The 15,958-nt window shown below is 47.7% G+C and overlaps 1 protein-coding gene and 1 long non-coding RNA gene across 3 annotated transcripts in view; both read left to right on the top strand.

Moving 5' to 3' along the window:
* Positions 1–15,958, top strand: part of TBCE (tubulin folding cofactor E) — a 712,453-nt gene that overhangs the window by 10,361 nt on the left and 686,134 nt on the right. The gene's annotated exons all lie outside the window — the stretch shown is intronic.
* On the top strand, positions 1,909–4,622 carry LOC115466712. The gene is made up of 3 exons (XR_003941585.1): positions 1,909–1,983; positions 2,491–2,493; positions 4,612–4,622. It is a non-coding gene; the product is annotated as an uncharacterized LOC115466712 (long non-coding RNA).

Below are 15,958 nucleotides of genomic sequence, written 5' to 3'. Positions count from 1 at the left end.
ATTAGTTAAAGATGTTCCTTCTGTATCTCTTTTTCTACGTCTATGTTGGTCATTTTGTATCTGATTCAAAGGAATAATAACATCAAACAAATTTAACTGTACTAGAGTACAAAACTTATATTGTGCTGGAAGCGTTGTATACAAGACATTATCACAAAGTAAATAATCTCCTAGTCGCAAAGTTGTTAAGTTTGCTAAAGTTGGATAAAAGTATGATGCCAGAGGCAACACATTATCCTTTGTCAAATTATATGTACAGAAATTTATTAACCACGTCAAATTCTGTACTTCAATCTTTTGTTTGGTTATATACCAGTCAGTATCATTTCCTGTATCTAAACTTTGATTATACATGAAGGTATCCTTTTCAATTATCCAACTAGCATTTCCCATGACATAGGTATAATTACATACAATCCCTTGTGGTGTTTTTGTATCGTTCTGGAGACACCAGAAAGATAAAGAAGGGTACTGTGCCATGAAATTTAATGTCAATTCCAGTCTTTCATTGTTGCTTGAACCATTATTCCACATCTGCACAGTCGTATTTTTGAACAGGCATGTTCCATTAACTATGCATTCATATTGTCCCATAAGTCTGTGCAATGTAATGCCATACACCCGTGCAGGAGGGTCCGTGAATGAGGTAAAAACGGGTGTGCACACAATGCAATCAGATATGTTCAAGATCTTAACAGCCATTTGTAATCTTTCAATATATGTATTGAGTCCCAATAGCTGTTTCCAACATACTATACCCATGAGGGCAAAAAGCAATATTACTCTCATGATGATGTTTTCTTGTTTTCTTGCCTCTGCACCTGTTTCTGTAATGGGTGACTGTACTGGATTAGGTGCTGCTCGCAAGTCAGAGATATGGACCCACGTTGTAAGATCTGTCAATTTTGCTGCTGTACGAGTCAAATCTGTTATAGTAAAAGGTCCAACATACATTGGTTCTTTCCACGTTTTATGTGTGAAGTTTTTTTCTTAATACTTGCTGAACTTTTACCTTGAACGGGGAAAATCATATCCATGAAATCAATATGCCACTCTATACCAGGGCCTGTTGGAGTTGGTCCCTTGATCCTGGTATAGTGTGTGTGTTCAGCATTGACCAGTACCTAATCTCCCAGCTGGGTCTTGTGAACAGCAAATTCAAGTGGTGGAGTTTTAGGCCAGTAACCCTTTCTTTCTTAAATGAGATAAAGAGGAAAAGATAGAATTTATTTCATTTAAATATATAAAAATAACATAGATATGTGATTTAAAAGCATCCCTGTTGTTGCTGAAATAATGAAGAAAACAAGTAACTCTCCCTAAGTTTAGGGGAAGATGCAGTGCTGTCAATTCAATTTCTCTGGAATCTGTTACCTGAGGTATAGACATAGCAGGAAAATACAGAAACACAGCACAAGTAATCTTATGAACATAAGTACATGAAAATACAAAAATGCTCCTTCAAAAGGAGAAGCCCCATGCTATAAGGAAAAATATTAGTGCACTGGAAAGATAAAATATAATGAAATCAGACAAGGGCACTGTCCCACAGGAAGTTCACTGCAGGGCATAAGGAATATCTGTTTCAAGTAAAAGTCTTAAGAAAATGGCTGGCAGCTGATGATACAATTACAGGTTAGTTAGCATGGGAAAAATACAAAGAGATATTTACACTAATTTCTTTGACAACAATGTTCAGCCCACTGTTAAGAAGGCTTCGTTATTCCCAGATCAACTGCTAAAAAGACAGAAAGAAAGTTTCCTCTCTTATTTTCAGTTATTTAAAACTGTACCACTCACAATACTTTACACATTTTTACACTGCCTCAACAAATTGGACAAATAATTAGTAATCAGAGAGTCCTGAGCCCAGTTTGTAAAGAGGAGACAGGAATGTAAAACAAATCTTCAATCTTCCCTCTCCACAATGGAAGAGAATGTAGGACCAAAACAAACAAACACCAAATTATGTAAAGCTGCTTTGTTTAGAGCTAATCTTCAGGAAGAAGTCAGGCAGAACCCAAAACAGCTAGTATCTTGTAGCTACCATTTGCAGTCTCACAAAACCTAACATCCATTACTCTGGTAGTTGTAAAATAATTTGTGTAAACACACAAAAGAAAGAAGGAAAGAAAGAATTAAACAAAACTTTCCTAGCTGTAAAGAACAAGTTCCCTCATCCTCAGGCAATCTTAGCAATACTGGGGAGTAGAGATATACATCTCTTTGATTCAGTGTCCTACATGTCAAACATAAACTGTACTAATCACACGTTTTTAGTTGTGCTATTTTTACTAAAGTTCTAGCCTCCCCTACACTGGGCTGAGACCTGTTCAACAACAAAATGTCTCAAAATACATATGTACTGCACAAAGGTTATCAAACAAATATTAGAGTTAAGCCAATTGAATTAAAACTGAAAAGATTAGGATACAATTGGCAAACTAGTTGTAGTGTCTCTTTTATGATGTTAAAATAATGCCATGGCAGCAGGTAAATTACTTTGGGCTAAGAATTGATCCTTATCAATATGGAGAGAGCCAGACTGGGAAAACCAGTTTATCTAAACACAAGGCTAGTTAGAAAGGAATACTGAGTTCAAAACAAAGGAAATAACTTAGCTATGCACTCAGAAGAGAAAGAAAAAAGGTATTTAGAAAGAAAGAAAAAAAAAAAAGACAAACTCTGCTTACAACTAAATTGAGTATTTCATCCTCACATTCTATTTCTTCCTCATCCCTCTCTTCACTTACTCTTTCCATTAATGTGTGGCTAGTCATGTTTCTTTATCTTCAAAATGGGGCGTATCACCCTTTCGTTCTCTGCATTCCCTTGCCCAATGGCCCATTTTGCCGCACACAAAACAACTTCCCTGGTCTCTTCTATCTGACTTTCCCCTTTCAAATCCTCCTTTGCTTATCACATAAATTCCCCCTGTTCCCTCATCTATCATAAGGCTAGAATTCCAGTCCCCACTAATTACACACCAATCAGGTCCCATTACTTGCCTTAGTGCTCTTTCTAATTCATAGCCATTTAATCTACAAATATTGTACAGGCCCCTAATTTGCTGTTCAAAATCGATGATTTTTAATTTAGGATGTGGTATACCATCCAGTTTAATATCATTCTGAGACCATGGTCGGAAAACAAACATAGTATTAGCCTGATTTGCTACTCCTGCCCTGTGTAAAACAGGGGAAGCAGTTTCCTCTTTTCTACTTAAAACCATTAAATCATCTTCTTTGTCTAGTAAGTTAACCTAATCTAGCTTAGAGTTCCCTACCTGTTTCTTTTTATTAATATCACAATTTCTTTTATATGCTTGTATATACCAATTATGTGCTTGTTCTAGTCCATTTTTTTCCTGTTTTCTTTTGTGACTCTTTTCATATGCTTCAAGATTTCTAAGTAATTCATCACAAGAATTCACTGTCAATTTTCCATCAAATCCAAATCTTTTTTCCATTTTTTTTAAAATATTTTACATTTTCTGGATTCAACTTATGCATAAATTTAGCATCACCGGTTAATGCTCTGTCATGATTATCAGGGCCGTCAGAAAAACAGCATAAACAATTACAGAAACCTAATTCACAACACAAATTTTGCTGGCTTAGGACGGGGCATATCTTTCGGATCGCGGCTAAGGTTAGGACACGTTAACTGTGCCGCTTCCGAACTCTGATATGAAGGGGGTTGTTTTTGAGCTTCCTCATCTGCCTTCATGTGTGCTGTTTCACGCGTCTGTGTCTCAAATTTCATTTTATCAGCATGGTATAAGTCTGCTGCTACCATAAACAGATTTAAAACATGTAAATGTTTCTGTAAAGATTTCCCTTTCTTATTCTGTTGAATATACTTAAGAACTGAAAGTAGCTGTGATCGTACAAACGATCCAGTGCCCGGCCACGCCAGGAACGGGTCTTTTGTAGCATATCCTGCCCATTTTTCGCAAGTTTTTTGAATGACTGGAGCTTCAAATGGAAATGTATCTTTCACATGCACTAAAGGCGAGCAATTCTTTCTACTATCGATATAAAGTACATAAGAAGGGTCTTTTAAGTCTCCCTTCTCCTCTGCAGTAGGAGGAGGGGTTTGCTTATCGTTTGACTGAAAACGCTTCATTATGAAATGACCCAAAAAAGCCTAAGCACACGAAAAACAATGACAAACAATAAGACAAAAATTGCTAGATAGATAAACAAGAAAGCAATCCTTTACACGTCACCGACAATACTTTGCTTCAAAATATACTCACGTTTCTGAAGAGGGACAATCTAGCACCTACTCATTCCAGACTGGCCATTTCTGGAGATCATAGGAAAGAAAGTCACACAATATCACTTTCACGTTCAAATATTAGAAAAACTATCACCGTTGGCAGCCGCGTCCTGCCGCGGTCGCCAATTTGTTTATTTACACCTGGTTAATGTCAACAAAGAAATTGGCAAGACAATCCATGAAGAATTTTCCAAAATTTTTATTCTTTCAACTGTCCTCCCTTGGACAGAGGCTGTATAAGAACATTATACAGGAAGCAAAGTATACTTACAATATCAAAACAGCAACAGATACAATATACAGATACAATGCTAAGTCTTTGCTTAGGTCTGTTCTCAGTCAAGCTTTCTTATATACTCTTTTTTACATCCGCTGCACCCAGTTATTGTACCTCCACACAGCTTATCCCTGAAGGCTTTTTCTTATTTGCAGATGTCAGCTACATTCTTTCCACCTTTCCCAGGCATTCTGTCTCCTTTTCTCACCACCCTTATAATCCCGTGGGCTACATATTGTTTGCACCTGTTACTGACCCATAGGTCATTTGCCTCATAACTCTGTGTTATTGCCAACCTGTAATTTTCTATAGATCTAAGCTGTTCTGCTTAGATCTTACACATTGCTTAGTATTATTTACACTTGAGAGTGGGGTCCTGGAATGTTAATGGACTCAAGAGAGCGAGGGTAATGAAAGAGATACATAGAGTGGGGTGCGAAGTGATATTTTTGCAAGAGACACATTTGAGACCCAGATATGGGTATCTGCTCCACACTAGGGTGTATACTGAAGTGATGACACATCAAGAGGCAGGAGGGAAGAAGAAAGGGGGAGTAGCTATACTGATAAGACAGACATGTGGACTGACTATCATAAAAGAATTCAAGGACACAACAGGGAGATGCATGGCTCTAAGGGGATTGATACAGGGGGAGGAGGTAACACTGATTAACATCTACGCCCCAAACACAGGACAGGGGGAGTTTTACCGCACACTATGGGAAGAAATACAAGGGTTTATAGGAGGGCAGGCAATTGTGGGAGGAGATTTCAACATAGCACCAGATGCACGTTTGGACCACTTGGGAGGAGGAGGATACCAGTCAGGGCCGTGGAGGAAGGCACTGCGTAAAATTTTGAGCCATATGGAGCTGGTGGATAGCTGGAGGGTGGTACGGGGTTTACAAAGGGGATACACGTTTTACTCCCATTTGGCGAACTCGTATACCAGGATAGACGGGTTGTGGGTACATCGAAATTGGGCCCCAATGATAGTGAAGACCGAAATAGAACCGATTTCAATCTCAGACCACGTGATGGTGTGGATCAGACTAGGTCACTAGGTGGAAACTTAATGAGTCTCTCTTGGAAGAGGAACAAGTGAGGGAGGAGGTGCAGGCTAGTATACAGGAGTATTGAAGAATCAATGATATGGGGGAAGTGGGGGATGGGGTATTGTGGGATGCGATGAAGGCAGTGGTTCGGGGAATAGTAATTAAATGGGGAGCAAGAAAAAAAAGAGAGAGGGGACAGGTGATGATGGCTCTGCGGCACCTCTTAAGCAAATTGGAGAGAACTCACCAGAGAAACCCATCCCCACGAGTTTGGGAGGAGCTTAAGAAAATTAGGGGAGAGCTGGAACAGGGGCAAATGGCAGAGGTGAAATATATGAGAACGTGTCTTAAACAGCAGTTCTTCGAATTTGCAAATAAATCCAGTGCTATGCTAGCTAGATGCCTGAGAGAGAGAAGGGTAAAGTCAAAGATACAAAAATTAAGGATGGGAATGGGGGGTGGGCCCACACAGATTCGGACATAGAAAAGGGATTTCTCAAATATACGGAATTATACAAAGCCCCCAAGGGGGAGCAGCCAGAAATCATAGCTAGATATTTGGACCACATCCCGTTACAGAGATTGAGCGATGAGGAGCGCCAAAGGATGGAGGAACCAATAGGACAGGGGGAAATAAAAGGGGTTATTACAAAACTCCCCAACGGCAAGGCCCCAGGGCTGGATGGGTTCATGGCATGGTTTTATAAACAATTTGAGAGCCTGATTAGCCCGTTGTTGATGAGGGTGGGTAATGGGGTCCTAGAGGGCAGAGACCTCCCAGGATCTATGATGGAGGCGGGAGTAACTATCCTGCCCAAACCTGGGAAAGACCCGACGATGTGTGGATCGTATAGACCTATTTCACTATTAAATGTGGATGTGAAGATCATAGCAAAAGTGCTTGCCAATAGACTGGGCGGATTGTTGTCTAAATTAATTAACACAGACTAGTCCGGTTTTGTACCGGGGAGACAAGTGGGGGATAATATCAGAAGAACACTACACCTGTTGTGGGAGGCCCAAAAAACAGAGTCTTGGTTTGCTATACTATCGATGGATGCCGAGAAGGCTTTTGATAGGGTAAACTGGGGATTTCTGCGGGAGGTGCTGCTCAGAATGGGATTAGGAGGGAATTTTAGTCTATTGTATAGGAACCCAAGAGCATGTTTGAACATTAATGGGGGCTATTCTCCCTTCTTCCCAATAGATAGAGGTACCAGACAGGGATGCCCGCTGTCACCACTACTGTTTGCCTTATATATAGAACCGTTGGCAGTTAAGATCCGAGAACACCCGGGGTGAGGGGACTGAGGGTCGGAGACCGGGAACATCGCATAGCACTATTCGCTGATGACATGTTACTTTATGTAAAAGATCCTGGAAAAACGTTGCCAATAATATTGGGGATATTTGAGGACTATGAGACATATGCCGGGCTCAAGATAAACAGGGACAAAAGTGAGGTAATGGGAATAAACCTAAGGGAGGAGGAGGAGGCAGAGGTGAGAGAATGGTTTGAGTTTAAGTGGGCACGCCAGAAAATCCGGTACTTGGGGATCCAGATATCGGGGGACCTAGAGAGGATATTCCCACTAAATTACGGGCGATTACAAGAACAAATAAAAAAATGATATGCTGAGATGGAAAAATAAATGGTTGTCCTGGTGTGGGAGGATGGCAGTGGTTAAAATGAATGTGATGCCGCGTGTCCTGTTTCTTTTTCAAACATTACCGGTAGCGGTGCCGAAGCCGTTTCTTAAGAGACTGCAGAGTTCCATAATGAATTTCATATGGGGAAGCAGGAGACCGCGGCTGGCACAGAGGGTATTGTGGGGGGGGGGGGGGGCAAGGAGAGGGGGGGAGGGCAGTTCCCAACTTGGAGTGGTACTATTGGGGATCTCGAAGATGCATTTAGATTGGGAGAAGGGAATGGAGAAACCAGCAGTCCAAGTGGAACAAGCGTATTGGCCACAAAGAAATTTGAGGTCATTGCTGTGGACTTCGGAGAGCATAGGAAAGGGATACAGAGGAGAGATTAGCCCATTTCTGTGACACTTGTTGGATGTATGGGGTGCCATGCGGAGAAGATGGGGGCAACCGACGGGAGTGTCCTCATTATCTCACCTTAGATGGGAACCTAAATTCAGAGCAGGCAGGGGAAATGCTACATTTGTAAGATGGGAACAGAAGGGAGTGGTGAGATTTAGAGATGTGCTGCATGGGAGTGGAATGTGGGGACAGATTTACACACATGCAATTAAAACATTTAATGGAAAAGCAGGGATGGAGGGGAGGGATATCCCGGGAAGGAGAATGCTTGGAAAATTTGTGGATAGTGTTGGGGAAGCTCCCAAAAACTATCTCGGTGATATACCGATTCTTTCAAGGGGATGGAGATCAGGCGTACTCATTCCAGGGAGCGTAGGAAAAGGGCTTGCAATATCACTTTATAGAGTGGGAATGGGAAGACATATGTGGGGAAATACAGAAAGCTTCGGTTTGTGTATTAATACAGGAGAATGCCTATAAAGTTCTTACGCGGTGGTACTATACACCAGAGAGGTTGAAAAAAATGTATCCTGGTACATCGGATGGGTGTTCGAGATGCAAAACACAGACAGGCACGTTTCTCCATGTGTGGTGGACATGCCCGAGGGTGGCAACATTTTGGCAAGCAGTGATGAAAGCATTGTTCCGTATCATGAGAGTATCCCTGGTGTGTAGCCCACGGGCATGCTTATTGGGAATGTATAATGAGAGGTGTGGGAAGAGAGTAAAATGATGCGCTGGGGACTGGCTGCGGCTAAGTGTCTTATTGCACGCTGCTGGAAATCAGTGGACCCTCCAGATATAGGGGACTGGAAGGTTAAAGTCAGGCATTTGTGGCATATGGAACGGCTAAAGGTTTACAGAAGGGAGGGTGAACTCAAACGCAAAAGGGGCTGGACACGAATACAGCACATGATAGAGCATCTCTAAGGGGTTGCCAAAACATTCCAGGGGAGGGGAAGGGGGGATCAGGGGATAATATTAAGGATGCGGGGGTGGGGGGGAGGAACAATCATTCAAAGGCAGATTGGCAAAGAGCATAACCAATAAAGGGGACACACTGGGGGTAATAGGGGTGGAGGGAATTGTTCAAAGGTAGCAGCTGGGTTTATAGGAAAGACACGGGGGCATTGCATTTCGAAATTGTTGGATAGCCTGTCGGTCGAGCCGGAGATAGGCTACTGACCGGATGTGTACTCTCCGGAAGGATGGTTACAAATGTAAATATACGGGTTCAAATATTTAGATGTAGTTGAACAGTTTCAATGTTGAGACGAAGTTAAGTTATGGACACAAACCTTGATGCTTATGTATGGCTTGATGGTTACGCATGTAAATATATGATAAAATGCAATAAAAAATTAAAAAAAAAAAAGTACTACACGAACAAGCAAGGGGGGCACCGGATCTCGACCTCTGTGTCAGGAAGCCGTCCAGATGTGGCATTGGGCTCGCCATCACGGCATGTTTCTCCAGGCCACTTATCTGGCAGGCGTAAACAACAACCTGGCCAACAGGCTGACAGGAAAATGCAACCACACGAGTGGTCTCTAAATATGGACGTAGCCTGCAAGATCTTCCGAGCATGGGGTACGCCCTTGGTGGATCTTTTTGCCACTCAGTTCAACCACAAGGTCCCTCAGTTCTGTTTCAGGCTTCAGGCCCACAACATACTAGCGTCAGATGCCTTCATACTACATTGGGGGACAGGCCTTTCTCCCATACCTCTGGTGGGAAAGACTGTTGAAACTCAAGCAAGACCGCGGAACTATGATTCTGATCATGCCATACTGGCCACGGCAGATATGGTTCCCTGTTCTTATGAAATTGTCCTCCAAAGAACAATGGAGTGTTTTCTGACCCTCTTTACACAGAACAAGAGGTCACTTCTACATCCCAACCTCCAGTCTGGCTCTCTCAGCCTGGATGTTGAGAGCCTAGAATTTGCTTCCTTGTTTTTTTCGGAGAGTGTCTCCCGAGTCTTGCTGGCTTCCAGGAAAGATTCCACTAAGAGGTGTTATTCTTTTAAATGAAGGAGGTGACAGCAAAGCCGTAGATCCCCTTTCTCCGAGGACAAGCAGGCTGCTTGTTCTCACGACTGGGGTGACGTCCGCGGCAGCCCCCACCAACCGGAAGAAGCTTCGCGGGCGGTCCGCACGCAGGGCACGCCCACCGCGCATGCGCGGCCGCCTTCCTGCCCGTGCGCGACCGTTCCCGCCAGTCCTTTCTTTTCCGCGCCTGGAGAGAGTCGTGCTGTTGCCGCTCTCTCTTCGTCAGCCCCGGAAAACCGATCACGTTCGCGCAAATTGTTTAATTTTCGTTTATTTTGTGTCTGTTGCCGCGCGCTCCAGTTTTCTTTTCTTTAAAAAAAAAAAAAAAAAAAAAAGAGCACGCGCTTTCTTTTTCCCCCGTTTCTAGCGGGGGCGTCGCGTTGCGGCCTTGTGGCCGCGCGGTCGATTATTTTTCGAGGTGTGATTTACCGCCACCATCGACGACTTTAACTTCGCCGACGCGATTTTTCCGTCGATGTTCTCGAAGGTCCCGAGTGGATTTAAGAAGTGTGGTTGGTGCGGCCGGCCTATCTCGCAGACCGACACCCACGCTTGGTGCCTCCAGTGCCTCGGGCCGGAGCACAATATCAAGTCGTGTTCGCTGTGTCTTGGTCTCCGGAAACGGACTCAAGTTGCGAGGCAAGTTCTTCGGGACCGTCTTTTTGGAACTTGCGCCGGCCCCTCGACGTCGACCTCGACGGCATCGGTATCGACGGCCGGTTCTTCGGTACCGGTATCGAGGCCCGAGAAATCGGCACCGATGGCATCGACCCCAGGAGCACAGGTCCCGTCGGCCCGCCGGTCCTCCGGTGAGGGTAGGGGTGAGAGGCCGCGTGGGCAATCGGCCCCGGTCACTCCCTCGGCCCATGGCCCTCGGGACCGAACCCTGTCTGACCCGGTTCCTCGGGACCGAGGGGGATCGACCTCCTCCTCCTCTATTCCACCTGGCACCGATGATGGGCACCGCAAGAAGTCCAAAAAGCACCGCCATCGGTCGCCTTCGGTGCTCGGTACTGCTGAGGAGTCGACGCCGAAGCGTCCACGTCGGGAGGAGAGATCCCCTTCGGTTGTGGAGGTACCGACGCGTCAGGGTCCCAGCACTTCGGTGCAGTCTCCTGGACCCGAGCAGCTTCCGGCACCGACACCTCTACCGGCCCCCCCGTCTTTCCCGGCAGCGGGCCTGGACGAGTGCCTCTGAGCCATCCTTCCGGGGATCCTGGAAGGGCTGGTGCGCCAGGCTGTGCCGGCGCCGGGGGTGCTTGCGCCCTCGGCGCCGTTGACTGTGGCGCCGGCGAGCTCTAGCCCGGTGCCGAGGCCGTCGACACCGCCGCCGCTTGCGGCGCCGGTCTTGACCGCCACGCAGGTGGAGTCCCCGTCGACGTCGATGGAGGGAGCTTCGTCCCCGCCGGCGCGGGAGTCCACCGCTCGACAACACCGAGGCCTCGGTGCCTCGACGTCGAGCCGGGCCCGGTTAAGGACTCAGCTACATGAGCTTATGTCTGATACCGAGGAAGAGGCCTCGTGTGGGGAAGAGGAGGACCCCAGATATTTCTCCTCAGAGGAGTCTGCGGGTCTTCCCTTGGACCCCACGCCTTCACCAGAGAGGAAGCTCTCGCCTCCTGAGAGTCTCTCTTTTGCCTCCTTTGTAAGGGATATGTCTATTTGCATTCCCTTCCCCGTGGTCTCTGTGGATGAGCCGAGGGCTGAGATGCTCGAGGTCCTCGACTATCCATCACCACCTAGAGAGTCCTCCATGGTGCCGTTGCACAATGTCCTCAAGGAGACACTGCTTCGGAACTGGATGATACAGCTATCTAATCCCATCATTCCCAAGAAAGCAGAGTCCCAGTACAGAATCCACTCGGACCCAGAGTTAATGCGGTCCCAATTGCCCCATGACTCGGCGGTCGTGGATTCTGCTCTCAAGAGGGCACGAAGTTCGAGGGATACCGCCTCGGCATCCCCGGGGCGGGAGCCTCGCACTCTGGACTCGTTTGGGAGGAAGGCCTACCAATCCTCCATGCTCGTGACCCGCATCCAGTCATACCAGCTCTATACGAGCATCCACATGCGGAACAATGTGAAGCAACTGGCGGACCTGGTCGATAAGCTCCTGCTGGAGCAGTCCAGGCCTTATCAGGAGGTGATCAGGCAGCTGAAGGCGTGTAGAAAGTTCCTGTCCAGGGGTATCTATGACACCTGTGACGTGGCATCTCGTGCTGCGGCCCAAGGTATAGTGATGCGCAGGCTCTCATGGCTGCGTGCCTCTGACCTGGACAACCGCACCCAGCAGAGACTGGCCGACGTCCCTTGCCGGGGGGATAATATTTTTGGTGAGAAGGTCGAGCAGCTGGTGGACCAACTGCATCAGCGGGAAACCGCCCTCGACAAGCTCTCCCACCGGGCGCCTTCAGCATCCACCTCAGCAGGTGGACGTTTTTCCCGGGCCCGGCAGGCTGTGCCCTATTCTTTTGCAAAGTGTAGGTACACCCAGCCGGCCCGAAGGCCTCGTCAGGCACAGAGACAGCCCCAGCGTGCTCGTTCTCGTCAACAGCGTGCGCCTAAGCAGCCCCCTGCGCCTCCACAGCAAAAGCCGGGGATGGGCTTTTGACTGGATCCACGGGAACATAGCCGCCCTCAAAGTGTTCGTACCGGACGATCTGCCGGTCGGAGGGAGGTTAAAATTTTTTCACCAAAGGTGGCCTCTCATAACCTCCGACCAGTGGGTTCTCCAAATAGTGCGGTGCGGATACGCCCTGAATTTGGCCTCTCTGCCACCAAATTGTCCTCCGGGAGCTCAATCCTTCAGCTCCCATCACAAGCAGGTACTTGCAGAGGAACTCTCCGCCCTTCTCAGCGCCAATGCGGTCGAGCCCGTACCACCCGGGCAAGAAGGGCAGGGATTCTATTCCAGGTACTTCCTTGTGGAAAAGAAAACAGGGGGGATGCGTCCCATCCTAGACCTGAGAGGCCTGAACAAATTCCTGGTCAAAGAAAAGTTCAGGATGCTTTCCTTGGGCACCTTTCTGCCAATGATTCAGAAAAACGATTGGCTATGTTCCCTGGATTTAAAGGACGCATACACTCACATCCCGATACTGCCAGCTCACAGACAGTATCTCAGATTCCGCCTGGGCGCACGGCACTTTCAGTATTGTGTGCTGCCCTTTAGGCTCGCCTCTGCCCCACGAGTGTTTACAAAGTGTCTCGTGGTGGTAGCGGCGTACCTACGCAAGCTGGGAGTGTACGTGTTCCCATATCTCGACGATTGGCTGGTCAAGAGCACCTCGGAGGCAGGAGCCCTCCGGTCTATGCAGTGCACTATTCACCTTCTGGAGCTGCTGGGGTTTGTGATAAATTACCCAAAGTCCCATCTCCAGCCAACACAGTCTCTGGAATTCATAGGAGCTCTGCTGAATACCCAGACGGCTCAGGCCTTCCTTCCCGAAGCGAGGGCCAACAACCTCCTGTCCCTGGCTTCGCAGACCAGAGCGTCTCAGCAGGTCACAGCTCGGCAGATGTTGAGACTTCTGGGTCATATGGCCTCCACAGTTCATGTGACTCCCATGGCTCATCTTCACATGAGATCTGCTCAATGGACCCTAGCTTCCCAGTGGTTTCAAGCCACCGGGAATCTAGAAGATGTCATCCGCCTCTCCACCAGTTGCCACACTTCACTGCTCTGGTGGACCATCCGGACCAATTTGACCCTGGGATGTCCATTCCAAATTCCGCAGCCCACGAAAGTGCTGACGACGGATGCATCTCGCCTGGGGTGGGGAGCTCATGTCGATGGGCTTCACACCCAGGGTCTGTGGTCCCTCCAGGAAAAGGATCTGCAGATCAACCTCCTGGAGCTCCGGGCGATCTGGAACGCACTGAAGGCTTTCAGAGATCGGCTGTCCTACCAAATTGTTCAAATTCGGACAGACAATCAGGTTGCAATGTATTACACCAACCAGCAGGGGGGCACCGGATCTCGCCCCTTGTGTCAGGAAGCCGTCGGCATGTGGCGTTGGGCTTGCCAGTTCGGCATGCTCCTCCAAGCCACATACCTGGCAGGTGTAAACAACAGTCTGGCCGACAGACTGAGCAGAGTCATGCAACAGCACGAGTGGTCGCTTCATTCCAGAGTGGTACGCAAGATCTTCCGAGAGTGGGGCACCCCCTCGGTGGACCTTTTCGCCTCTCAGACCAACCACAAGCTGCCTCTGTTCTGTTCCAGACTACAGGCCCACGGCAGACTGGCGTCGGATGCCTTTCTCCTCCATTGGGGGACCGGCCTCCTGTATGCTTATCCTCCCATACCTTTGGTGGGGAAGACCTTACTGAAGCTCAAGCAAGACCACGGCACCATGATTCTGATAGCGCCCTTTTGGCCCCGTCAGATCTGGTTCCCTCTTCTTCTGGAGTTGTCCTCAGAAGAACCGTGGAGATTGTTCTCCGACTCTCATCTCGCAGAACGACGGAGCGTTGCTGCACCCCAACCTTCAGTCCCTGGCTCTCACGGCCTGGATGTTGAGGGCGTAGACTTCACTGCGTTGGGTCTGTCTGAGGGTGTCTCCCGTGTCTTGCTTGCCTCTAGGAAGGATTCCACTAAAAAGAGTTACTTTTTCAAGTGGAGGAGGTTTGTCGTTTGGTGTGAGAGCAAGGCCCTAGAACCTCGTTCTTGCCCTGCACAGAACCTGCTTGAATACCTTCTGCACTTATCAGAGTCTGGCCTCAAGACCAACTCAGTAAGGAATCACCTTAGTGCGATTAGTGCTTACCATTATCGTGTGGAAGGTAAAGCCATCTCTGGAGAGCCTTTAGTCATTCGATTCATGAGAGGCTTGCTTTTGTCAAAGCCCCCTATCAAGCCTCCTACAGTGTCATGGGATCTCAACGTCATCCTCACCCAGCTGATGAAACCTCCTTTTGAGCCACTGAATACCTGCCATCTGAAGTACTTGACCTGGAAGGTCATTTTCTTGGTGGCAGTTACTTCAGCTCGTAGGGTCAGTGAGCTTCAAGCCCTGGTAGCTCATGCTCCATATACCAAATTTCATCACGACAGAGTAGTGCTCCGCACCCACCCAAAGTTCCTGCCGAAGGTGGTGTCGGAGTTCCATCTTAACCAGTCAATTGTCTTGCCAACATTCTTTCCAAGGCCGCATACCCACCCTGCTGAACATCAGTTGCACACATTGGACTGCAAGAGAGCATTGGCCTTCTACTTGGAGCGGACACAGCCCCACAGACAGTCCGCCCAATTGTTTGTTTCTTTCGACCCTAACAGGCTAGGGGTCGCTGTCGGGAAACGCACCATCTCCAATTGGCTAGCAGATTGCATTTCCTTCACTTACGCCCAGGCTGGGCTGGCTCTTGAGGGTCATGTCACGGCTCATAGTGTTAGAGCCATGGCAGCGTCAGTGGCCCACTTGAAGTCAGCCACTATTGAAGAGATTTGCAAGGCTGCGACGTGGTCATCTGTCCACACATTCACATCACATTACTGCCTCCAGCAGGATACCCGACGCGACAGTCGGTTCGGGCAGTCGGTGCTGCAGAATCTGTTTGGGGTGTAAATCCAACTCCACCCTCCAGGACCCGAATTTATTCTGGTCAGGCTGCACTCTCAGTTAGTTGTTCTTTGTAGGTCAATTTTCTGTTGTACCCTCGCCGTTGCGAGGTTCAATTGACCTGGGTTCTTGTTTTGAGTGAGCCTGAGAGCTAGGGATACCCCAGTCGTGAGAACAAGCAGCCTGCTTGTCCTCGGAGAAAGTGAATGATACATACCTGTAGCAGGTGTTCTCCGAGGACAGCAGGCTGATTGTTCTCACCTACCCTCCCTCCTCCCCTTTGGAGTTGCGTTTTCATCTTTTTGCTTGTCATTCAACTGGCGGGAACGGTCGCGCACGGGCGGGAAGGTGGCCGCGCATGCGCGGTGGGCGTGCCCTGTGTGCGGACCGCCCGCGAAGCTTCTTCCGGTTGGTGGGGGCTGCCGCGGACGTCACCCCAGTCGTGAGAACAATCAGCCTGCTGTCCTCGGAGAACACCTGCTACAGGTATGTATCATTCACTTTCTTTTCCTACACAGATCTTGCTTGAATACCTTCCACACTTATCAGAGTCTGGTCTCAAGACTGACTTTGTAAGGGTTCACCTTAGGTCAATTAGCGCGTATCATCACCGTGTAGAACGTAAGCCTATCTCTGGACAGCCTTTAGTTGTCCGCTTCATGAGAGGTTTGCATTTGTCAA

This window comes from Microcaecilia unicolor, chromosome 3 (assembly GCF_901765095.1).
Source record: "Microcaecilia unicolor chromosome 3, aMicUni1.1, whole genome shotgun sequence".
Lineage (NCBI taxonomy): Eukaryota > Metazoa > Chordata > Amphibia > Gymnophiona > Siphonopidae > Microcaecilia > Microcaecilia unicolor.
The sequence above is the reverse complement of the archived record's forward strand: the minus strand, read 5'-3'. Positions and strand labels throughout refer to the sequence as shown.